Here is a 25,959-nt window from a genome sequence, read left to right as displayed (position 1 = left end):
TTTGGCATCGGGAGGTTTTTAGATCCCAGGAAAGTGACTGTGGGGAGAAGCAGGAAGTGTGTTCTTCCTTTGCGCGCACGGCATTCAGTCCAGAATATATCACATAAAAAGATAGCACTGAGAACTCACCGTCAAGCTGTTCCTTGGGTCTCAAGGTCTCTAGATGGGCTTTCTTTTTCTTTCCACCCCTCAGAGTCTTCTGATGTTTGTTTCACATAATGCCCAGGGCTTTGGCTGCACATAGAGGGGAAAAAAAGGGAGAAATACAGCTACTCCATCTTGGTGCCGCTGATTGAGTTTTAACAGTTTATAATTTCCAGAGTTCTCAAGCACATCTTGTGGGGTTTAATTATGTTAATTTAAATGATCCTCTCTATTATGGAATAAATTTTTTTCTTTAATCAATTCTATCAAGAAGTGTCCCAAAGCTGATGAGTTCTTTTTAATTACTTAGGCAATTTTGGTAGATTCTAGTAAGGTTGAATATCTCCATCTAAATTTTTTTCAAACTACATGTGTTTATTGGTCCTATTCATTTGTGAATTTTTTTTAAAGATCTTATTTATTTATTTGAGAGAGACAGAGAGAGAACACGAGCGGGTGGGGGAGGCTCAGAGGGAGAAGCAGATTCCCGCTTAGCAGGAGTCTGATGCAAGGCATGACCCCAGGACACTTAACTGACTGAGCCAAGCAGGTGCCTCTCATTTGTGAATTTCATGTTTGTGTCTTTTATTTTTCACTTGTCCTTATTAACTGATTTATAAGGTTGTTTGTTAGGGATATTAATGCTTGGTTACACGTAGTTGAGTCTATAATCAGCTCCTTTATTAGCTATGCATTCTTCAGCTACAAATTGGAGATCCCTGTACTTACCACAAAATCTGTTGAGCACATTAAATAAGACAATGAATGTTAAGGCCTCGGACCAGTAAAAAGGCAAAAAGTAGATTCCTAATAAATGACAGTGATTGTTTATTGTGGAATTAGCAGGCCAGGAAGATCTGGACAGAAGCAGATATAAATCTGGTTGGGCTAGCTGTCTTCCCAACACCAAGCTTTCCACTCCATCTGAAGTTAGAGATTGCTGGGAATCTGAAAGTGGCTAGAAATTCACTTGGCAAAGAATAACACTGTGGCATTTCTCGAAGTTTTGTCACAGTAAAGAACTATACTACCACAGTTTTAGAATTGTCTACGTGCAATATAACATTTTTTGTGTATGTGTTCAATTCTTCCTTGAGAAGTTAAAACAACTTTTACTTCTATAGAACGATGTGTAAAAAAGACTTAATTTGTTTTCTTGCAAAAGTTATTTTTGTGTGTGTGGATGAAGTACTTTAAAAAAAAATAACAGGTACTTCACAAGATTCTGAGGTTTGGGGGTAGTATATGTTTAACACAACGTGAGGCTCCAGGCTGGAAAGAGGAGGACTAGGAGAGGATAGAAAAGTTATTATTATGGGCATACTGTAGATGCCCCATATTCCCTATTGTTTTGTTCATAACATTTAGAAATGTTATGTGCCCCTTGAGACGGATAGCACAATGTCCAGTTTGCTTGACTCCACTTCCCACAGTGCACTTGAAATAAGCATTATAGGGAGGGCATTTTCCCATCTTCCGGTTCCAGATTGTAGTGGAAAGCTTGTAACGAAATCTTAGAATATGAAGCCCCAAACAGTGTAGTCTAAATCAAAGCAAATATAAAAGTCGATGAGAAAAAGTGCAAAGAGCTATAACGGTACCAAACAAAAACTTGTAGAAATGCAGGAAATCTCATATAAGAACACTTCTGAGAATCAAAACCAAAGGAAAAATGCAAGTTGATCCAATCATTCATCCACTTTTTGTTTCCTCAGTTGAGGAAGGAATAGCATAATGAAAGAGCACAACGTTGGCCCAGAACACCAAACGGGGAATGCAAAGAAAGACTTGGGTATGAGCTCCTTTTCTATGGCTTAATTTTGTGCTTAGCTTTTTTCAAACTACTCTGTTGCTCTGAAACTCTGGCTTCCTGATTTGTAAAATGCAAAAAAAGCTCTGGAGGTTTCGTGATGTGAAAAATCCTTTGTGATGCTTCTTGACCTGGGGCACACAGCTGTGAGCCCCTTAATGGAAAGAACGAGGTATTGTTCATTAAGTGAGGAGAGAATCACATTCATCATGGTGTGTGGTACACACATTGGTGCTTAATAAGTGTTTACCAAATGAAGCTGCAGTAAACCAATTACAATATAACACGAATTTGAACGTGATCTTGGTTAAATCACATTCTCTAGGCTTCATATAGCTTGCTTGGAAAATTAGCAGATAACACCAGGTCTGTAAGGGTCTTTACACAGCATTCTGATGTAGCAAGGTTCAAAACTGTGTTTAGCAGTGGCTCACATTCTCCCCTCCTTCCTTCTTTTTTTCTTTTTATTCTTCTTCCCTTCCTTCTGTGGATTAGGTAGGAATTAAGGAGAGGGACTGAATTCTGCATCCAGGTCAACTAGGAGAACAGCAAACAGAATGACTTCATGTGCAAAGAAAGAAAAATTGAGAACCCAGCAAGGACAAGGAAATTGGGCTTTGAGTACCCAGAAAATGGAAGCCCTTGGAAATATGCGGAAATCTTGAGAGCATTGGGGACACCAAAGATATGTGAATGAAGACAAATTTATCTCTGTTTTACATGACCTGCAAACTATTGCTGACCATTGAGCTTCCATGCCCATCTTCCCACTCTCAGAGTCTTGAGATCAACCTGAGTGATTCTTAAAATATCAACACACATGGGGGGGGGTAGGGGAGGGGAGAGAAATTGAAGAGAAAACAATTTCCACAGGGGAAAAAAGGCTCAGAAGAAGAGAGAGATTTTCTTCCACTTAATCAGAAATTGGCCTTTTAGCATTAGTGTTTTTTCCTGCCTCCTCTCTTTTTTGCTCTCAAACTCACTCTAGCACTGTCAGATCCCATAGCTCCTGCATCTGAGGGTCAATCTGGAGGTGAGGAGTTTGGGGGGCATATTTTTAACGTGCTGGAGCCGATTCTTACTGGAATTTGCAGGCATTTGTTCCCAAGTCCGTGTACTGGTAGCTTGAAATCCAGCATGGTGGGGGTATTCATACCAGGGAAACGGGAAAACCCTACAAATAAAAAATCAGGTCCCCAGTCCCCTCCCACGATGTACTAACACACCACTGGGCTTACATCTGCTCTGATGGGCAGTCATTTAAGGCTGTTGTGTCTTCCTTCACAATTCATTTTGTTGTTACCCTGGGAGAGGGAATACCAGGAGCCAGGGTCAGGCCAGGGAGATTTTTTTTAGTTGGGAGGTTGCCATTCCAGAGGCAGGTAAGTGGTTTGGATTGGATACCAAGGCTGCTGTCATGGAAGATTCTCAAAAAAAGATCATCTGGACCAAATGGAAATGAGGTGGAGGTCTGACCTGCTCGTAAGTGATACTGAAAACAGAACGGACTGGAGACCTGTGCAGAAAACACATTGATTCCTAGAAAATTCCACGATTATTTGGTCGGTTTGACCTGTGGCAGCCCAAATGTAGACATTATGGGGGTCAGTTTTCTGCTTAACTGAAATGTGCCAACCTTAAAAATAAAATAACCTATTTTATCTGCAAAATGAGTTTATTTGGGACCAGCAGAGAAATCGCAATCCGGGACAAGCAAGCTGTGGTGAACCTTAGGCAAGTCGAATGAGACAAAGGGAAGGTGAGTTTTTCCTAGGTTTTAGGAGGAACCCAGGGAGGGCTGTTCTGAACAAAAGGTCATTGGAGAACGAGAGTTCCAGGTGGCGGCGGTTCCTCACTGGCGGCAGGCGGTGGTTGGTGCTTTGATGCTCAGGCAGGGAAAGCTCTTACTTACTTTTCTTAAAGGCAGGCGAGAAATTCCTGTGTGAAAAGTGCCCTCCCTTGTCCAAATGGTTCTTTCTTCTATCTGTTGGTTAGGCAGGCTGCAGGGAGTGGTATGTGTGTGTGAGCGCCCCCTTCAGGCCTTTCTGGCTCTGTTTTTTTTTTTTTTTTTAAGATTTTATTTATTTATTTGACAGAGAGAGAGACAGCCAGCGAGAGAGGGAACACAAGCAGGAGAAGTGGGAGAGGAAGAAGCAGGCTCATAGCAGAGGAGCCTGATGTGGGGCTCGATCCCAAAACGCCGGGATCACGCCCTGAGCCGAAGGCAGACGCTTAACCGCTGTGCCACCCAGGCGCCCGTTTTTTTTTTTTTAAATAATAATTTTGTATTATGTTATGTTAGTCACCATACAGTACACCCCTAGTTTTTGATGTAATTTTAAGTGAGGTTTCATTTTTACAAATGTAACCTCATCTTTGGACGCGAGGCGACCAGCAATGCCATCTTCCTCTTCTCCATGACTCTGAATTGCAGCCCTTTTCTACATGGGGCCCTCGTTTAAGGTTTAACAATCTTATGTAGACTTCCTGGGACTTCCTCCAGCAGTGACCTGAACAGGATTCCTTGGATACGTGTGGCCGCCCTGCGCTCGTTCCTCACCGTGCACCCTTTCTGCTCCAGCTGTATACACCAGTGGGAACTGTTGTTATGATCCGAACTTCATGCCCTGTTGAGGCCTGGGATGCCTCTTTTTGGGATTCCAAAGCCTTCCCTTGGGACTTCCTCTCGAACCTGCCTCCTGGCGTTGCTCAGTCCCACCCACTGGTGGGGGGTGGTTTCCGTGGTTCTCTTGCATTTCTGCACAACTTGTGCTAGTTTTGGAGAGGCAGTGACTGCCTTTGTTCTAGACTTTCAAGGATGTTATACAGTGAACAGTCTTGGAAGACAAAGTGCCCGCCTCTGGAGCAAAGAGCAAGTTTGCTTACAACCTTGGAAGACAGAGACGAGGTCTGTGGGGTGCAGAAGGCAGCCGTACTGCTCCTTACCAAAGATGCAGTTTTCCTCAGGGAAGGTCTCCTCTCCTGTCATGCACTGCAGAGCACTCGCAGGTGTCACCCAGCCCTCTTGGCTTTGCCCGGGAACCAGCACAGACGCTGATACTTGGATTACTGTTATTGCTGCGAGTAATACAGTCCTTCGTCTCCGACCCAGGAGTCTCGTATCTTCTGTCAGCATCCATGAAACTGTGGCAGGCCACCTGGTGAGGCTGACAGGAGGACAATCTCAGCCCCTTTACCTACCTGAATTGGTCTGATCTGCCTCCTGTTTTAACTGCCACCTGGGGTAAATATGGAGATGCAAGGGGGAAAAAAAGCCCAGGTTGTGAGGAGTAATGTTCACCGAGGACAGACTGAAGGCACCCATTTCTAAACGTTACCCTTGGAATGTGTGCTTTTGGCTCTGGGACTTGTACTAAATTGTATTTCCATTTTTTGCCATCTGCCTATTTCGATGGACAAGAAAAAGTGATGTGAAATTTACTGTTGTAAACATCGTTGGGATAGTTGTTTCAAGGACACCAACCACGACATTACACAGTGTCCTTTTTATGAGGGCCCATGGGAGAAATTTGTCTCAGGTATCAGGAAAAGCTGCATTTCAGCTGAACATCTGCGGTGTGTTTGTCCTATGGACATGATAAATCTTGTAACTGATTGTGTATTTCTATTGTCTCAGCAACTCGAAAGAATGGACCAAATTTGTGAATTTGTGACCCAGCTCTTGGAATTGAGGCCAGACAGTATGCATCTGAGGGTACCAAGTTTACCCCAGGTTATTTTCTTCATTTCCTCATTTCTTTTTTTTTATTTTTGCAATGTATGTATTAAAAAACTATTTTAATCAAATCTTAAGGGTCTGACATTTTACTAAAACTTATTACAAGATCAACACTTCCCTGCCCCCTTGTCTCCCTTCCCATGGCCCCTGTACCCTGTGTCTTCCTCACCCTCAGCGTAGGTTCTGTTTTGGTGGCCCACCTGGGAAAGATGCTGGGAAACACATTCATGAGAGCTAACTTGTCTGACAAGGTCATTACTCTACCATGATACTCAACTGGTGATTTGGCCATTTCTAGACTAGACATAGTTTTACATAGACATAGACTTTTGAAGACTTGGGTCCATTGGCTTCTGGGTTCCAACATTTCACTTGGTGAAGTCCAAAGACATTCTGATTCTAGACCCTTTGATTTGACTTGTTTTTTTCTCTCTGGAAGCTCTATTGCATCTTCTCTTTGCTCCCAGTGTTCTACAATCTCTGGAAAATGATGTGCCTTTGTGGGTTGTTTTTTTTTTTTTTTTTTTTTTTTACATCCCCTGAATTGGGCATTTGTAATGTGGGAACTCATGTCCTTCAAATGAGTTGTTTTTTTGGATAACCTCCTCTTCTGCATTTTCTAAGTCGCCTGTTTCTTGAATGGGGGGAATGTTCTGGATCTTCTAGGTCAGTGCTCTCATGGCATCTCTTGACTCTGGCTTTCCTTCTCTTTATGCTTTAACTCTGTTTCTTGAATTACGTGTGTGTTTTCTATTGCTCCCATAACAAATTATCACAAACTGAGGAATTTAAGACATTACCATTTATTATCTCCCAGTTTTCTAGGAGTCAGAAGTCTGGGCACAATGTAGCAGAGTTGCTTAGAATCTCACCAGGCGAAAATCAAGGTGTTGACTAAAGGCTTGGGGAAGAATCTACTTCTAAGCTCCTTCTGGTCGGTGGCAGAATCCAGTTTTCGTGGTTGCGGGGTCAAAGTCCTGATTTCCTTGCTGGCTGTCAGCCAGGGGCTGATTTTCACTCCTAGAAATGGCCAGTATTCCTTCCCATGCTTTCCACGAGCACCTAGTGGCCTTTCTCAGGTAGCAGCCTTGCCTGAGACCTCTGCAGTGCAGACCCTCTTACACCTCAAATCTCTTACTCAGTCTTTTGCGTTCTTTTGCAGTTACGGGGCTCATGTGATTACACTGGGCCCCTCTTGATAAGCTGGGATCAGCTCCCTCTTTTAAGACCAGCTGCTTAGTGACCTTACTTAGTAACCTGAAGTCCCTCCTAGGCACCTGGGTTACATTTGTATCACCAGGGGTGGGGATCTTAGCAGGACACTTTTTGGAAGTCTGTTCACTATACTCCTCAGCTCTATATTGCAACGTTCTTGTTTCCTGAATATTTCTTTTTTATAGTGTTCTGTTCTTGGGACTTATGGACAATATCTTCTCTTCCTTTGAGAGTCTTAGTGGTTTTTTTCAAAAGTTTTCTTCCCTCTGCATTTCCTGTTTCCCCTAGGTTTCTTCTTTCCGTGTGTTAGCGTGCGGCTCCCTTTTGCAGTGTTAAAGGCTTTGCCAAGTCAGCTGCTGCTTTACTTTACTCTCCACATGCCATTGCTGCCATTTCTTTTCTCATTCACTTTGACTCTGTAACTCCCTGTCTTTTTACCACAACTTCATTGCTGTCATTTTGTGGGCCTCCAGGAGACAGCCAAGGTGAACACACTGGCATGATGCACCATCATGAATCAGAAACTCCACCATCGTATGTAGGGTTATTTATTTAGTCATCCATTTACTTTTTAAAAATATTTATTTATTCTAGAGAGAAAGAGAGAGCACACGAGTGGGGGGAGGGGCAGAGGGAGAGGGAGAATCCCAAGCAGACTCCCTGCCTAGCGCAGAGCCCAACTCAGGGCTTGATCTCACAACCCTGAGACCATGACTGGAGCTGAAATCAAGACTGGGGCACTTAACCGACTGAGCCACCCAGGAACCCCTGATTTACTTATTTATTTTAGCAGAATCCACTCCAACGTGGGGCTCAAACTCATGACTCCAGAGATCAAGAGTCGCATGCTCTATCGACCAAGCCAGTCAGTCTCCCTGGGTTTTATGTTTGTTATTTTTAAAAGATTTTATTTATTTATTAGAGAGAGCATGAGCAAGGGGGAGAGGGAAAAGCAGGCTCCCTAGTGAGCAGGGAGTCCGACGTAGGGCTCGATCCCAGGACCCTGAAATCATGACCTGAGCCGAAGACAGACACTTAACTGACTGAGCCACCCAGGTGCCCCCGGGTTTTATTTTTAAATGAAAAGCCTTAAATCCCTTTTGGAATGGGGCGAGGAAAGAAAAAAATCACCTCATTAAATAAATTAATTAATATTGTGTCTGGGAGTCTGGGAAGTTTCTTAGCTTCTGAAACGAATTTCAGAAAATTTCATTTTCTCATTTGTAAAAGTCTGGATAGGACAGCTGTGAAGATACAATGTGACAATATTTGAGAATACCTAGGATTGCACCTGACATGCAGTTGACATTCCCTTGATACTCTTGCTGAATGAAGGAATAAAATGCATTCGCCCAGAACTAAAAGAAAAAACAATACCAGGAGTCCGTACTGTAAGCTGGGGCTGTGCACAGACACGTGGTGCCCAAGGCAGGTTAGGAATGCAGCTCTCCTCCAAACCCATGGACGTCCCACGTTTGCTCCACATTCAGTTAGTTGGTGGCTGAAGGAAAGACGGATTTTCTGTTTTAAAAATTGTATGTCTTTCTTCCAAATTAAGGGCTTATTAGTCTAAATGAAATATAAAATTTTAACTTTCTTAGAAATGTCTTTTATTTCACAATTTTCCCACCACTCATAACTCTATAACATTCTTCATGCTTCCTCAAGATAAAGGATCACAAACAAATATAGTTGTAAAGTTGTATTAAAATACAACTTTTTATGACTTTCACCATTGGCAAACGTTTTCCATTTCATGGGTAGATCCTGTATTCCTTCGGTGTTAGTCTTTCCTGACTCGGACAGGGTTTTGGGAGGCGTACTGGAGGCTTGCACTACATACACTGAAGCAGGTCCCAGAGCTCTGCCTCTCTCTGAGCTCCGCGGACGACTGTGAGCCCATCACTGACAGAGGGGCCGAAAGCGCCGCTGTGCGATTGGCTCATGGGAGGATCGCTTTTCAAATGTCCACTTCCTCTTTGGGGGAGTTGGTGAGAGCAGGACCCATTATATTTCCCAATAAAGCAGGGAACTACAGTGAAAATCTGAGCCACCTGGCACATGTCCTCCTCCTGCAGTGATAGCCGGGTACCCATTACGAGTTGGCACCCCGAGCAGCTGCCGGACAGGCTCGCCCCTCAACTTGTGCATTTGCGACCTTCCTTCCCAAGGGCTCAGGGTCCTGACAATCTCTCTCCCACACTCCATGAGACAGTGCTCGATAACAGCATAAAGACCTATTATTTCTCAGGGAGTTTTGGACTCTAGGAAAGATCTATACTTGCAGCCAGACACATGGCACTTATAGGATGGATTTTTGGTTATCAGCCCAGAGAAGAGCATCCAGCACCAGTAACTATTTCTCATTGTCTTTGAAATGGAGGTTGTAGAGCCCCTCTCCCAAATTCCTGGTCCTGCGTCATTCCTTTAAGTGGCTTCTCGTTTGCTCGGGAAATACCTTAGATCACAGGAAGCTAAGCTCCAGGGTGGATTTGCCATTTACATCATGAATCACCTTTGACCACTTCCTAACTCCCTATTCTGCCCTGCAGCCAACCTTCCCAAGTCCTGCGTTTGCTGCTTTTTCTTCCATTTGCATCTTGGCTCCTCTTTGGGTGTAATACTTGGCTCTATTTGCCTTCTGTGGGCTGTAATTCTGGCTTTTTCTACTCTGGCTAAGCTGCTTTAGGTGAGCATTCTTCCTAGTTTCACTTGGCCTCCAATTTTGACTTCCTTAGGCCTTCTGAGTGGGGCCTGGGCAGCAGGTGAAGCTAGGCCAGGAGACACACCAGAGAGCCCCAGCCACGTAGAACACATCGCATGCACGGTAATGCTTAGAGAGTCTGTCTGAGGGACCATCGGCTTATCTTCCTGGCAGCTAAACCTATGGTGGTCTATACTGCTAGATGCTTACCAACATTTATTCTCTCTTTTTTTTTTAAGATTTTATTTATTTATTCGACAGAGATAGAGACAGCCAGCGAGAGAGGGAACACAAGCAGGGGGAGTGGGAGAGGAAGAAGCAGGCTCATAGCGGAGGAGCCTGATGTGGGGCTCGATCCCACAACGCCGGGATCACGCCCTGAGCCGAAGGCAGACGCTTAACCGCTGTGCCACCCAGGTGCCCCTTTTCTCTTTTTTTTAACGTCAGAATTGCTATATAACTGGGCAAGGTGTGGGAATCAGAAGGGTAGGGCAATGTGCTTAAATTTAGGACTACATTTCCTAATGTCCCTTGTATCTAGATATGGCCATATGATGTAGTTCTGTCAATGATATGTAAGAAGACTCAAAAGGGACTGACGTCAAACCAGGGAAATGTTTTTCTTTTTCCAGCTTCTTGGAATAAAGGCATGATGGTTGGAGCTATAGCAGCCATGTTGGGTCAAGAGGATAGACAACATGTCCTTAGCATAGTAAAGCATAAATATAAGATAAACATAGGTCCTTGAAGTTTAATGATGCCACCACACCTTCTTAGACTATCTCTGGACTTTTTTATGGGAGACAATAAACCTTTGTGGGTTTAGGCCATTGTCACCTTGGGTTTTCTGTTAGATGTTGTCAAATCTAACCCAAATACATACCAACAGCTTCCATTTCCCTACTTTTATCTTGCTCTTGCCACCTCTGAAAGGAAGAGGAGCACCTATATTGATGATAGCCCCAGAATTGCTGCCATCACAGCTGTTGAAGCAAAAGTAAAGCACATTGTTTTGTTCAAGATTGTAATATCCATTGCCATAGACTCTAAACACCACATACTCAACACACTGGCATCTACCAAAAATACCGAAGTACCACTCTTTAACTCTACCCTTTACTTGTGGAAATGTTTCCTGCTTGGAAAAGGTGCACACAATCTTTGCATCTAGGCAAAGATTTGAAATCACTTTATCAAAGTCAATGTAGGAGAGTAAGACCTTTAACAGGGATTCTTAGTGTTTGCTGAAAATGGGCTGTTGTCTAGTTTCACTCCTCCCCAAGCCACTAACCTTAAAAAGAAAATTTCAAACATGCAGAAAAGTACAAAACATCACAATGAATTGTACTCATACCCCTGCCACCGAGATTCAGCAGTTACCATTTTGCCATATTGCTTTATCTATCTACCTCTCGATTTTTAAAGCTTAAATCTGTATCTAGAACAACATATTTTGTGTGACCATTTGAAAGTGAGTTGCAGACATCCTTTGTTCACTCTTGACCTATTCTGAATTTCCAAATTATGTTTTACATGGTCAAGAGAACATCATGGTCAAGACATTTCCTAAGTATTTTCAGCTCAAGAGTGCGTGTGGCTTAGAAGGAAGCTTTAGGGGCTTCCTAATGCTCTGGGGCAGGTACGAAAGGAAGAACACCAGAGAGCAGGGTTAGAAAGTGAATAGCAAAGCTATCTGGACTTTCCTGACTTAATGGAGGGAACTATTTACTTTCTCCCTAAAATATTGTAAATTTGACTTAATTCTACCAAATCAGTTCAAAAACATCTGAGCCATAATGTCGACTCGTGGATATTACTGGAAAGCCTCAAGCAGGGTGACCGATTTGTCCACGTTCACCTGGGACTTTCCTTGTTGTAGCATTAACCATCCTGGGGAGTCCTTGTCCTGGGCAAAACTGGGTTGTTGGTTACCCAACTTAAAATAATTCTCTGACTCAGCTTCCCTATGGAGAGACTTGACAGTTGTTTCTTCATTCACATAACAAACTCTTACCGAACAGCTGGTAGATGTAGGCTCTGGTCTGGAGATGTGCTATTGACTAGGACACGGCCTTAGCTCTGCAAGGCCTGCACCCAACCCTCTATATTTGCCCCAGGGAGTTAAAGACAAACGTCTGTGTTTCAGAATTGAAATTTCTTTTCTCTTCAGAGTCACATGAAGAAGGAATGAGAGAATCATCTGGATACCTAAACGCTCTTCGTCCAGTTGTGGGAGAATTGAGCTTTCTTTACCTTGTATCTCCAGCTATGGTTCCTCAACATAGAAGAGTTACGGAGGAAGAGTCACTGGGGCCACCGTCTCTCGGTGTCTCCTGAGAGCCCTCACGCTATTCCGTTGCTCAGTGCCTTTTGAAATAAAACCTGATGACTTTCCACAGCCTAGGAGTGCATTTGCAAAGAAAGCTGATGACAGATTCCTGGCAGGTGGTGCTTATGGTTGTCTCTGTCCCGGATGGACAGACGGGGGGGGGGGGGGGGGACAGTGTCACAGTTGCCCCATTCTGGGCTTTCCTGCCTCGTAGCTCTGAGCTTCTTTATGAAACGGTCGCACTTTGGAGGCAGAGAAGTGTTTGCAGCCACCACGTCTGTGATCTAAAACACTGAACAGGGACACCTGGGTGGCTCAGTCCGTTAAGCGTCTGCGTTCGGCTCAGGTCATGATCCCGGAGTCCTGGGATCGACTCCCACAACCAGCTCCTCGCTCAGCTGGAAGCCTGCTTCTCCCTCTCCCTGCTGCTCCCCCTGCTTGTGGTCTCTCTGACAAATAAATAAAATCTTAAAAAATAAATAAAAACCAATAGTAAAACACTGAACATGTCTGACCACTGGCTGGAGGTTCCTGAAGGCCCGATGTTGGGCTTCTTCATGCCTGCTTCTGGCTCCAGCTCAGCATCCGGCTGAGAGGTCTCCCAGTAGTTATTTAGCTAACAGAGTTGGACAAGAAAGTGAAAAAAATTCAGATCCTCTCACTAAGTGTAAAGTACGATCTAAAAAATACAAGACGCAAACATTTTCGTGTCCGTATGAAATGGTGGCAGGCTGGAGAGACTGTAGGGAATGCATGGTGATTCCTGTTGGATTTGTCTTCTGCTCTGACTTCACTAGGTTTCCGTTCAAGTTACTTAACATGCAAAGATTCCAGGGCCCCTGGGTGGATCGGTTGCTTAAGCGTCTGCCTTGGGCTCAGTCATGATCCCAGGGCGGGCTTCCTGCTCCACAGGGTGTCTGCTTCTCCCTCTCCCTCTGCTTCTCCCCCACCTTCCACCGCTCGTGCTCTCTCTCTTAAGTAAATAAATAAAATCTTTAAAAAAAAAAAATGCAAAGATTACCGTTCTCTTGTTTAACCAGGAAACAAACTCGAGCACACAAACTCCTAAGCAGAAACGTGGAGAATGAAGCGCCCATGTTTACTTCCCCGGGGCCACTGTGCGTCCTGCTTCTTTTGGGCAGGACTCATTTCCGCGGGTGAAAGGTCAGTTCTAGGTTTCAGTTCTCAAACTCAACACCTTTGTGGAATCCTCTTACCATTCCCCCCTTCCCTGAAACCAGCAGCTTTTGTTAGGAAAGCTGAAGAGGTGTCAGTAAACACTCACCTGGGGACAAGGAGATTCCCTCCCGGAGTCTGTTCCAGGCTTTGCGTGACTCTGAAGCGTCCTGCGAGAAGGCCCTCCTATTACTTCCACTTAACAGGTGAAGAAGCTGAGTCTCAAGGAGCTTAAGTGTTTTGCTGAGGATCACGTAGCTAGCAAGTGATAGAATCTAGGTGTTTCAGCTCTTCAATCAGTGGTCATTCCACGGAGTTTCTCCCACTTTCCACGTGGTGACTGATCAAGTGTGTTTTCCAAAGAAGTAAAACCATGACTTTCTCATGACTGTAAAATAAGCACGTGTCGGAGGTTTGCTGTAACTCACTAATTAATGAGGGAACCGGTACGATACTAACACCAGGATGAAGAGCACTCAGGGAATAAGGTATTTAGAACCCAGTGTTTGGGGAAGGTTGCTAGGTTAGATACAAAACTTGGTTAATGTCCAACAGGGCAATAAACTATAACCCTTGGGGTTATCTGTTCCACTAAACATAAATTATTTACATCTCCACTAGACAAAAATCTACAAATTAACCTCTGCCCCGAGAGATTTGTGAAATGGCTCCTTCAATAGGAAGTCAAGCCCAGCATGGCATGCCGCACAAGCACCCTGTAATCTTTTCTATTTCCAAGTCTCAGCTAATTTCAGATGGTTTTTGAGACATGACTTTCAGTTGAAATTGACAGACACATAAGGAGAAAGCTAATGTTTTCTTCCTTTAAGGAAGAAGGTACAGGGACTCTGATAGCATTCTCTTCATGCACTATACAGTTTCCTTTCTTATACCATAAGTGATAAATTATTATTGCTGACAAGGAACACACATGCCAGTTCAAAACCTTCAGGAAATCTGTCATCAGCTTTCTTGTGTAAAGATAAAGCTGTGAAATGCTTTCACGTTTGGTGAGAAAAATGCCTTTTGAAACACTATGTGATTACTACTCCAAAAGTCTTATGTTCTCATAGCGACTCATTGAATTTCTACTTAATTGAAATTTTAGGGACAAAAAGTGGATATTTTTCTACATTAGACCAATAGTAGCTACCTGAATAGTTTTTTCTGCAACAGTGGAAAGAGAGAACGGAGTTGGACTCACCGTTGCTAATTAGGCAATGTAATTAACCTTAGTTTCATTATCTATAAACTGGTAATAATACTGAACTAAATGCATTCTTCAGTTTAAAAGCATTAGTAAGTGTTTCCTAATCTATGCCTTAAGTAGCAAAATATTTAACCAAAATATAACTGGGCCAATATCATGCTATTTTCTGGTAAGATCTCTTGGGGTTGTAACATGCTTCGGTCAACTAGCCACGACTGATGAAGGTCCATCCATTTTAACTGCCCCATAAAGTTAGAGGTTACCTTACAGAAAGCTGATATGGTGTGTATGTGTTGACTTGATAGAGGACGACCCCAAATATTATAGTATTATTGCTCTGGAGAAGGTCATTCGGTTTTATATCTAACTAGACTTTCTCATTTCTGCATTCGTTTTCCTACTATTACATCCCCATGTTTCAAGTGCTCTTCTTGTCAGCTCTTTTATCGATTTCCTCCTTAAAGATTTAAGCAAAACTTTGCCTTATGTTTTCTATTTGTAAGAGAAGTAGGATTTTGTCAGTTTGACACTTAAACGTTTAACCAGCTAAATAGAAACGAGGAAAAACAATAACTCAAACCTGATTTCAAAATTTTTGAAGAACAATACCGATTCCAAAATTTTTGAAGAGCAATGTAGATTTTTACTGAATATTCTCAGAGACAGAATAGAGAGGATTATCATGCCAAACTGACAAAATGTTCCCTATAAATTTCTTTGTGTCTCCCCAATTCCTGCTTAAATTCCTTGTCTCCCAGCTCACTGCCTTCCAGGGCCCACCTGTCCCCAGGCTCTTCTGACCCCTCTCCCCTCCTATGGCAGACACATCCTATGGTGGCCTCCAGTGACTTACACACATCTATAATCTCCTCGCTGGGTGCATGGGGGGAGGAAACTGTGACTTACTTCTAACCAATAGGATATGGCAAAGTTTATGGGATGTTACTCCTTTAATTAGGTTCTGTTATGTGACCAAAGTGATGGAAGGTCATTCCCAAGATCGTGCTTCATTATCTAAGACTCTCTAGTAGCAGATTGAAGGGACAGACTTTCCCATCGGTCTCTAAGCAGCAAGCTGCTCTCACATGAACTGTCTACAGAGAGGGCCACACAGCAGGAAACCGCGGAGTCCTCTGGGAGCCAAGGGCCTCAATCTTACAACCATAAGGAAGTGAATTCTGCCAACACCCATGTGAGCTTAGAAGAGGACCCCCAATTTCCAGGAAGGAACATAACCCGGGTGGCCCCTTGACGTAGCCTGTGAGACCCTAAGCCAGCTCAGTCAGCCTGGACTCTAGATGTGCTGGAACCATGAGATAATAAATGGGTGTGGTTTCAAACTGCTTGGTTTGGGTTCCTGTGTTACCCAGCAAAACCCTCTAGCCCTCTTGGCTTCTTTCATTTGTATTCCATAAACCACCATTTCCCATCAAACTTAAGGATCTTTGTTTTTTATTATGTTCAGTTAGCCAACATATAGTACATCATTAGATTTTGATGTAGTGTTCAACGATTCATTAGTTGCATACAACACTCAGTGCTCATCACAACATGTGCCCTCCTCTCCTTAGGATTTACACTTCTGAGAAACAAGGGAGTGCGTGTGTGTGTCTGTGCATACATCATAAATGGGCTGGAAGTCTCATTCACCCATCTCACTATATTAATTCACTCATTCCCTTGGTAAAAATCTATTGACTAACAACTACCCAGATGCCAGTAGGCTGCTCTCCAATGTGTGTATGCATTTGTTTCCACGAGCAAATGGCAGAAGAGTCATTGTGGTTTTTTCCCAAATCTGATCATATCAGTTGTAAATGTTATTGTAAATGATATAGTTAACTCTTACATAAACTGAAAGTGTGGAAAGAAAGGTTTTTTCTATGAGAACCATGAGAGGGTCTATAAAGAAACTGCTGTTATATTAAGAAGAACAGGGGCAAATAATAGAAATCTAGGAGGACATGCCTCTGAGATTACTTCACAAGTATCTTTAAATTGGAGGGGTTTTGGCACAGAGCACATTGGTTGCTTAAGTAAGAAAGCAGCTGCACAAGTCACTCAGCAGACTTCTGCTAAAAAAAAAAAAGGCCTTGTCCTTATAATATGTTTGATGAATGAAAATGAATATTTGAAACGTGTGTGCAATCTTTTATAATGCGCTCCCACTTTAATTGGCTTTTTCAATTAATTGATTGTGTTAGATAAAAAGATTCCTTCTGAATTTTAATTTCAACATTTTTTCCCCTGTCACAATAAGATTGCATAAATTTCTGTTCTGTTTTTAAGAAAAGGAATGTTTTGTGCTCACCGGCTGGAAGTATTTTAGGAAAAGCTCTAAGGCCTTGTCATAAAGCTAACTCTTGAGTTCTGTTTGTCTTAGAGCAGCAGCAAGAATAGTTGAAGGGTTAAATGATAGGTTTGACAACGAAATCGGAAAGTCATCTCCAGGTAGCTTTTGACATGTTTTCAAATGAATAACATAACAGGGTTGGAAGATACTGTCATTGCCGACCTTGACAAAGAATTACTGGCTAGTGTGAATTAATTTATAAAAGTTAAATAACAAAGGACTCCCAGGAAGGATTTCCTTCATCCCTCACTTTCTCCTTCCCTCCCTTTCCCCCCTCCTCCTCCCTCCCTTCCTCTCTTCCTTCTTCACTCCCTCCTCCTTTAACTTATATAACCCACATCCGTCTTAAGGCATAATGAAATGCTGATGGCCAATACAAACACATAAAATGATCCTATCCCTGGAACTAAAAATCCAGATAACTGGCTTACCAGTGGGGACAGACTGTTTGAAACTGGGACATTCACTTCACTTTTGCTGTGGATTTATATAAAGAAGGGCTTGTGGCTGTGGCTAAGAGCATTAAGGATCTGAATTTGGACACTGCCTGAAGGGGTGCCTGTAATATTTCTATTCTATCCCTAGCCAGGCCTACGGAGAAGACAGATATGTCTCCCAGCCGAGGGAATATTCAAAATCCTGTCCAGAATCTGCAGGTAAGGTTAGAAAGTGAGGAAAGAGCCTTGTAGGCGATTTGCTCCTTTAGGAAGACTCAAGAAAGCGGCTTCCCAGACAAGAGAGCCCCTTCTTTGGGCTCTAAGCTCTTGACGCTTGTCCCTTCTTGCTTTGGCTTGCCTCCAGCCATGCCCCTGCTCTGCAAGGCCTGGGGCACGTGCCCACTCAGAACCCGCATCTCCCCTTCTAGGCCACGCTCCTGGCAAACGTGTCTACAGAATCCCTTGTGCAAATGACCAGAGTCTGCTTCTAGCAGCTGTGGGAGTTTTTCCCCTGGGTCATCCTCTCAAGGGTTGACCAATGCCTGTGTCTCCCTGACCCTGACGAGTGGCTGTGTATGGGGTGGTGTGGATAGAGCTCGGCGGTGCGAGCTGGGGTGTCTACACGTGTGAGTACAAGGCCCCCCGAACCGAGACAGCTCTGGAGAGAGAAGGTGGCAGCCGTAGGCCAGAGACTGCTCACCGCATTTTGATGTAGAACTCGGAGGAATGCATGGTTTCTAAATTCACATTTGGACATCCAGGTCCTCAGAAAGGTATATTTATCATGGCATCAGGATAAGGCATACATACTTTACTTAGCAGCCTGTTAGCTTAATATATAAATTTTACATATACTTTTATGTAACTAGGATATAGGTCTTCGCTGTACTTTGTCCCAGCCCCTGCTTAGAGCTGCATTGCTGGTAAAAATACAGAACAGGATAACCCCGATGGGGCAAGCTGGCAGTATCTGTCAAAATTATAAATGTGTCTTCTTTGGCTCAGGAAGTCCATCTCTGGGAATTTATTCTACAGTGTAGAACTCTGACCCACCATCTGTAGCAGCGAGCTGTGAAAACCCACTTAGTACCTACAGAAACCAGCCCAGGAAGCCAGCTTGCTGTCCACAAGTCAAACGTGTCGAAAATCAGGCCACCAGCTCTCGTACCTGCTCCAGAAAGCCAAACAGTAACCTCGGTAATAATTGGTCCCAGACGATCAGGCCTTGATTAATCACTGACAGCTTCCCTAATTCTTATCCCCAGTTCCAATTTAGGACCAACCTGAGAAAACGAAATATGCACCCCCAGCCAATCACATGGGATGCTATCCTAGTTGGCCTGCCTACAGCTTCCCCATGCCAACAGCCTCCAAACAGGGCACACCTAAGCCCTCCTCTTTTCCCACCATAGAGCTTTCCCATTCTTCTGCCAACACAAGGGATAGTGGCTGGCTCCTTTGTTACAGCAATCCTGACACAAGTCCCCTTTATCTCTTCTCATTTGAGTGGTATTGTTTATTTCCACAATTGCCACAGCTTTTCTGATCTCCCTAATTCTTACATTTAACCCAAAGGCAACATTTTCTGCTAGAAATGACTACTCAAAATATTTGTGTCTTTATAATTTCCTTAATATATTAAATGCTATTTAAAGTTTTCTGAGGCAGAGTGAAAGGATTACAAGTATTGAATGTTGGGGACTAGGGAATATATATATCTGGATTTTAATTCTTATATATTAGTTCTTTTTTAAAAGATTTTATTTATTTATTTGACAGAGAGAGAGGACAAGCAGGGGCAAAGGGAGCAGGAGAAGCAGGCTCCCCACTGAGCAGGGAGCCTGACTCAGGGCTCGATTCCAGGACCCTGGGATCATGACCTGAGCCCAAGGCAGACGCTTAAGCCACCAAGACACCCTATATATTAGTTCTTTATGAAATTTCTTCATGTGAGTTTTCTTCTAGCATAAATTTGACGAATATCTCAGTCCACTACTGTGAATTTGCAGTGATTATAGAAATTCTGGAAGGAGGGCAGCACTTGAAGAAGTAACACGGGCTGACTGATAAATAACCTCTCTGGTTAAAGTCTGAGCTTGGAGCAGCTGCAGGTTGTTCAAGTACACTTGCAGTTTTCAGTTTTACCAGAGGATGGCGCCAATACCTCTCTGGTAGGTTTGGCCAAGCTGCTTTGTACCCATCCCCTCAATCCGGCATTTGAGAGACAGGGAAAAGACGGGTTACTTAACGCTCTTCACCAAGTTAAGGTTTTTATTATTAATTCAACTTTATATGTCGTTAGAAATGAGTATACACGTATAACATCTTTCAGAACCACTTATGCCAAAGAAATCCGCCTGAAATGAATGGAGAGCTACTTATTTCCTATAAATGTCCTCACACTTTATATTTAATTTATACAACTTCCCAAGACCAGTTTTTACAAGTGAGATCTTTAGAAATTTCCATTTGCGTGCCATCTGCTGCCTTGTAGACCAGATATTTAATATTAAAAGTTGTTCAGAAGCTGTACTCTTTAACGCACATCCCAGCTCATCAGGGTGCTTCCTTTAGTGGGGCTGGTGGCGTCTAAGCTGGGAGGCAGAACTAAGTCACCTGTCTGTCTTCTCAGTCTTCATGATGGAATGAGCCAAGGGCATGGCCATTCCTTTGTTTCCCCTTCTTTGACTCCACTCATTTGTTCAATGGTGTCTTCTGGACAAGAGTGGTTGTATCATGACCCCCTGTGTCCAGGAGACTCGAGGGCTGTCTGGAGGTAGCAAACTGCTTTGCTCAGAAACTGTGATTCTCTTTTGGAAGATGAGAGGAGGATTCTCATCCTGATGTTCTATAATCTACTCAAAAGCAACCATAATCAACTCACAAAGACTGTTTTGAGATAAGCTGAATCCGTATCTATTGAGTCCATAGTTGGTGCCAAGAGCCCAACTCCAGGAAGCACCCTGATGAGCTGGGACGTGCATTAGGAGTGACCTTCTGAACAACTTTCAATAGGAGGTCTTAACATGCCATGAAGTGGGAATAGGACATTTATAAAGTAACAATAAAATAAGGATGTCCTATGGGTTCACTATCCCTTCTGAAAATCTTGGGGCCAGGTGTGCTTTGGAATTCAGAATGTTTTGAATTTATAAAGCTCATATGGTGTATATACCATATATTATGCAATGCCCCAGAAGGTCTAAGGCAACTCCCTATATTCAAAACATTCATATTTCTTCAGAGAAACATGAATATTCACATTAAGTGGGATAAATAAAGACCAACTGGCCTCTTGTCAGGGTACAGGTCAGGTTGTGCCTCCAAATGAATTAGGAAACAAACCTTTGGATGTAGGAGTTTTGGGATTTGCGGAATGCAGATAAGGTATTATGGGGCTGTAATTAAGTGCTTTCCATGTGCTATTTCAGTTAATGCTCATAGATGGCCTGTGTTAAATATAAGGATATAAGAATAGAGGGAATGTGAGTGTCAGAGTGGTTAAGTAACGTTCCCAGAGTCACACAGCAGAGCCAACATTCAAACTTTGGCCTGATTCTAAAAGGCAAAGTATTACATTGCTTCCTATATTTCATCAAAATACTAAATATTGTCAAATAATAAACATGCTTTAACTTCCTTGCCAACTTTTGGCTTTTTCTATTCTCTATTTTCCTGGTGGCCCACGAGAAAGAATAAGATGGCATAGTGAACTGTTCCACCGTAATGGATAGAGGTAGAGCCTCCGTCTGGCATCTGCGCAGAGCAGGCCCCCTGCTTAGGGAGAGAGCAGGGCTGCAGTACTGAAGAGCAAACTGGCAATGCTCCAAATGTGAGATTTTCCAGTGGTTAGAATTCCTGTTGTGTACTTGGTCCGCGCAGCTGATCAGCCCTGACATCATCGGCAATGTGATCCAACATCTAATTAATGTCTTTGGCCTCCTTTTGCAGATTTTGCACCAGCCTGGCCTCCCATAAAGGGATTCTGCTTCTTTGAATCGGTGTATCAGAAGTCACTTGGCTTAATAAAGTTGTCAGCAGGGAGGAACCCTTGGCTTTTTTCCTGTACATTTTCTCATGATGGGAATGAATTAAGATAATCATATTTTAAAATTGTGCTTTCAAAGTAATTCATGAGCCATGTTCCTTTTTTTGCATTGTAATTATCCTTTTTCTCTCTTCCTTTATGTCTTTCTCTCTTCCAAATTATAATCCTATTTATACTCTAAAGTTTAGAGGCTTACAGTCTTTTCTCTCCCCCGATGTTTCTTTCTTATAATGAAACCAATAGCTTAGCAATTGCCTGGACAGAAAACTCTTTTTTATATTCTTGTAAAAATATTACAAATTACAATAAACTGTGGAGCATTTTAATGGATTCTTTCAGTGACATTTTATAGACTTTCAAGTCCTGTTAGAAAAATGATTCATCTATATAGATGTACATATATCTATATGTCATGCTTAAGGTACTTAAGAAAAAAAAAACCCTTGACTTATTTTTATAAAGGAAGATAGAAGATACAGGGAGTCATGCATTTGCACACCTTGCTTCCCATCCGTCCATAAAATTTCCATACAATAAAGTGTGCAAATCTGAAGTGTTTCATTTTGCTAAGTTCACGCATCTGTGTAATAGAAACCTTTATCAAGATAGAACTATCCTTCCTGAAAGTTCTTTGATGTTCTTCCTCAGTTCTCTCACTTCAGACAAACACTTTTCTGATTTTTTTCATCATAGATTAGTTTTGCCTGCTCTGGGATTTCATATGTATGCACATACATATAAACGATAAGGTGGTATGCTCTTTGTGTTAGGCTTCTTTTATTCAGCATAATAATTGTAAGACTCATTCTTCCTGTTTGTGTCAGTAGGTTCTTCCATATCGATGAGTGCTATTTTGTGTGTTTATGCCATTTTCCTATTGATGGACATCTGGACAGTTTCCAGATTTTAGGAATTATGAACTTTCGCATACAAGTCTTTTTGTGGACATATGCTGGTAAATAATGAGGAATAAACTTGCTGGGTCCTAGGGTAGACTTATAATTAGTTTTAAAAGAAAAACATTTTTCTTTTTTAAAGATTTTAATTCCAGTATAGTTAACGTATAGTATTATATTAGTTTCAGGTGTACAATATAGTGATTTAACAATTCTTTACGTAACTCGGTGCTCATCAAGATAACTGTACTCTTAATCCCCTTTACCTATTTCACCCATCCCCCCACCTGCCCCCTCCAGTAGCCATCTGTTTGTTCTCTATAGTTAAGAGTCTGTTTTCCTGGGTTGTCTTTCTTTTTTCTTTTGTTCATTTATTTTGTTTCTTAGAGTCCACATATGAGTGAAATCATATGTTATTTGTCTTTCTCTGACTTTCATTACTTAGCATTAGATTCTCTATATTCATCCATGCTGTTGCAAACAGCAAGATAGCGTTCTTTTTTATGGCTGAGTAATATTCCATTGTGTGTATATGGATGGACACTTGGGCTGCTTCTGTAGTTTGGCTATTGTAAATAATGTTATAATAAACATAGGGGTACATAAATCTTTTTGAATCAGTGTTTTATAAAAAGTTTTTTCAAAAATGCTTCTATATGAGAGTTTCAGTTGCTCCACATCCTTGCTAACACTTGCTGCTGTCAAATCTTTTCATTTCTTAGCTAGCCTGGTGGATGTGAGGTAGTATTTTATTGTGGTTTTAATTTGCATTTCCCTGATGATGAAGGATGTTGAGCACTTTTTCATATACTTGGTTCTTCATATGCCTTCCTTTGTGAAGCATATTTTCAAATCTTTGCTCACCAAAAAAATTGGCTGTTTTTTTTTTTATCATTTTAGTTGAATTGTAGGAGTTCTTTAAATATTCTGGAGTCATCTGTCAGATATACATTTTGTGAATATTTTCTGTCTGTGGTGCCTTTGGATGAGGAGTTTTAAACTTTGTGTAATTTAACAGAATAATGTGAATTCTGTCTAAAGTTTGTCAGTTCGTTCTTTCTTCTTTCTTTTCTTCTTCCTTCCTTCCTTCCTTCCTTCCTTCCTTCCTTCCTTCCTTCCTTCCTTCCTTCCTTCTTCTTTCTGCGATTGTTTCTGTTTCTTGACTAGCAAACCCTTACCTATCCCCAAACTGTGAATATATTTTAAAAAATATTTTCTTCTAGAAGCTTTTTAGTTTTAGCTTTTACATTAAGGTCTATGATCCATCTCAAATTAATTTATATATATGGTATGCTATTGAGGTGGAAGGTTGTTAAAAAATATTAAGTTCCAGTACTACTTATTAAAGACTTTACTTTTCCTTTGCATTTCTTTGGCAACTTTGTAAAAAAAAATCAAACGACCATATATATTGAAGTTTGTTTCCAGGCACTATATTCTGTTCCATTGAGCCATTTGTCTTGATGTCAGTAACACACTATCTTGATTATTGTAGTTTTTTAATTAGTTTTAAGTCAGGTAATGAAACACTTTCATTGTTTTTTTTACTTTTCTTTCCAAAACTGCTTTGGCTAAACTAAGTTCTGTGTATCTCTCTATAAATTTTAGAGTCAGCTTCAAATTTTATCCAAAAATATCTCTGGGATTCAGTTTAGGATTATGTTGAATTTATAGATCAATTTTAGAATTGACAAGTTAGTAATACTGAGTTTTCTTATTACTTTTTTTTTTTTTAGAGAGAGAGCAGTGTAAGCAAGGGTGGGGAGGGGCAGAAGGAGAGGGAGAGAGAATTTCTTTTTTTTTATTTTTTTAATTTTATTTTTTTAATGTTTTTTTTTTTATTATATTATGTTAGTCACCATACAGTACATCCCTGGTTTCTGATGTAAAGTTCGATGCTTCATTAGTTGCATATAACACCCAGTGCACCATGTATTACATGCCCTCCTTACTACCCATCACCAGCCTATCCCATTCCCCCACCCCTCTCTCCTCTGAAGCCCTCAGTTTGTTTCTCAGAGTCCATAGTCTCTCATGCTTCATTCCCCTTCTGATTACCCCCCTTTCTTTATCCCTTTCTTCCCCTACCGATCTTCCTAGTTCTTACGTTCCATAGATGAGAGAAATCATATGATAATTGTCTTTCTCTGCTTGACTTATTTCACTTAGCATTATCTCCTCCAGTGCCGTCCATGTTGCAGCAAATGTTGAGAACTCGTTCTTTCTGACAGCAGAGTAATATTCCATTGTATATATGGACCACAACTTCTTAATCCAGTCATCTGTTGAAGGGCATCTCGGTTCCTTCCACAATCTAGCTATTGTGGACAATGCTGCTATGAACATTGGGGTGCATATCGCCCTTCTCCTCACTACGTCTGTATCTTTGGGGTAAATACCCAGTAGTGCAATGGCTGGGTCATAGTGTAGCTCAATTTTTAACTTTTTAAGGGACCTCCACACTGTTTTCCAGAGTGGCTGTACCAACTTGCATTCCCACCAACAATGTAGCAGGGATCCCCTTTCTCCACATCCTCTCCAGCAATTGTTGTTTCCTGCCTTGTCAATTTTTGCCATTCTAATTGGCATAAGGTGGTATTTTAGTGTGGTTTTGATTTGAATTTCCCTGGTGGCTAATGATTTTGAACATTTTTTCATGTGTCTGTTAGCCATTTGTATGTCTTCATTGGAAAAGTGTCTGTTCATATCTTCTGCCCATTTTATGATTTGATTATTTGTTTCTCGTGTATTGAGTTTGAGAAGTTCTTTGTAGATCTTGGATACCAGTCTTTTATCTGTAGCATCATTTGCAAATATATTCTCCCATTCCATGGGCTGCCTCAGTTTTTTTGACTGTTTCCCTGGCTGTGCAGAAGCTTTTTATCTTGATGAAGTCCCACAAGTTCATTTTATCTTTTGTTTCTCTTGCCTTTGGGGATGTGTCATGAAAAAGGTTGCTTTGGCCGATGTCGTAGAGGTTGCTGCCTATGTTCTCCTCTAGGATTCTGATGGATTCCTGTCTCATATCGAGGTCTTTCATCCATTTGGAGTTTACCTTTGTGTATGGTGTGAGAGAGTAGTCAAGTTTCATTCTTTTGCATGTAGCTGTCCAATTTTCCCAACACCATTTATTGAAGAGACTGTCTTTTTTCCACCAGATGTTTTTTCCTGCTTTATCAAAGATTAGTTGCCCAAAGAGCCGAGGGTCCATTTCTGGGTTCTCTATTCTGTTCCATTTGTCTATGTGTCTGTTTTGTGCCAGTACCATGCTGTCTTTGTGATCACAGCTTTGTAGTACAGCTCGAAATCCAGCATTGTGATGCCCCCAGCTTTGTTTTTCCTTTTCAACAGTTCCTTGGAGATTCGGGGCCTTTTCTGGTTCCATACAAATTTAAGGACTCTTTGTTCCAGTTCTTTGAAAAATGTCCTCGGTATTTTGATCGGGATAGCATTGAAAGTGTAGATTGCTCTGAGTAGCATGGACATTTTAACTATGTTAATTCTTCTGATCCATGAGCATGGAATATTTTTGCTTCTTTTTGTGTCTTCCTCAATGTCTTTCAAGAGTGATTTATAGTTTCTAGAATATAGATCCTTTACTTCTCCGATTAAGTTAATTCCAAGGTAATGTATGGTTTTTGGTGTTATTGTAAATGGGATGGATTCCCTAATTTCTCTTTCTTCAGTCTTATTGTTCGTGTATAGAAATGCAACTGATTTCTGAGCATTGATTTTGTATCCCGCCACCTTACTGAATTGCTCTATAACTTCTAATAGTTTCGGAGTGGATTCTTTTGGGTTTTCCATATAGAGTATCATGTCATCTGCGAAGAGAGACATTTTGGCTTCTTCTTTGCCAATTTGGATACCTTTTATCCCTTTTTGTTGTCTGATTGCT

General features: G+C 41.8%; 1 protein-coding gene and 1 long non-coding RNA gene across 2 annotated transcripts in view; both read right to left on the bottom strand.

Annotated features, from left to right (window-relative positions):
• The window catches only part of MATCAP2 (microtubule associated tyrosine carboxypeptidase 2), a 125,977-nt gene extending 125,767 nt beyond the window's left edge, over positions 1-210 (bottom strand). Inside the window, exon 1 of the mRNA XM_045792870.2 lies at positions 130-210. The gene's annotated coding sequence lies outside the window, so the exon portion shown is untranslated. The remainder of the gene's footprint in view (positions 1-129) is intronic.
• A 5,980-nt stretch (positions 211-6,190) lies between these two features.
• LOC148110371 (uncharacterized) lies at positions 6,191-22,331 on the bottom strand. Its single transcript, XR_015723905.1, has 2 exons — positions 13,227-22,331; positions 6,191-8,409 (listed from the first exon to the last, which is right to left on the bottom strand). It is a non-coding gene; the product is annotated as an uncharacterized LOC148110371 (long non-coding RNA).
• Between the last annotated feature and the right edge of the window lie 3,628 nt (positions 22,332-25,959).

The sequence above is a fragment of the Ursus americanus genome, chromosome 3 (genome assembly GCF_024610735.1).
Source record: "Ursus americanus isolate L20-20 chromosome 3, mUrsAme1.1.p, whole genome shotgun sequence".
Taxonomy (NCBI): Eukaryota; Metazoa; Chordata; class Mammalia; order Carnivora; family Ursidae; genus Ursus; species Ursus americanus.
The sequence above is the reverse complement of the archived record's forward strand: the minus strand, read 5'-3'. Positions and strand labels throughout refer to the sequence as shown.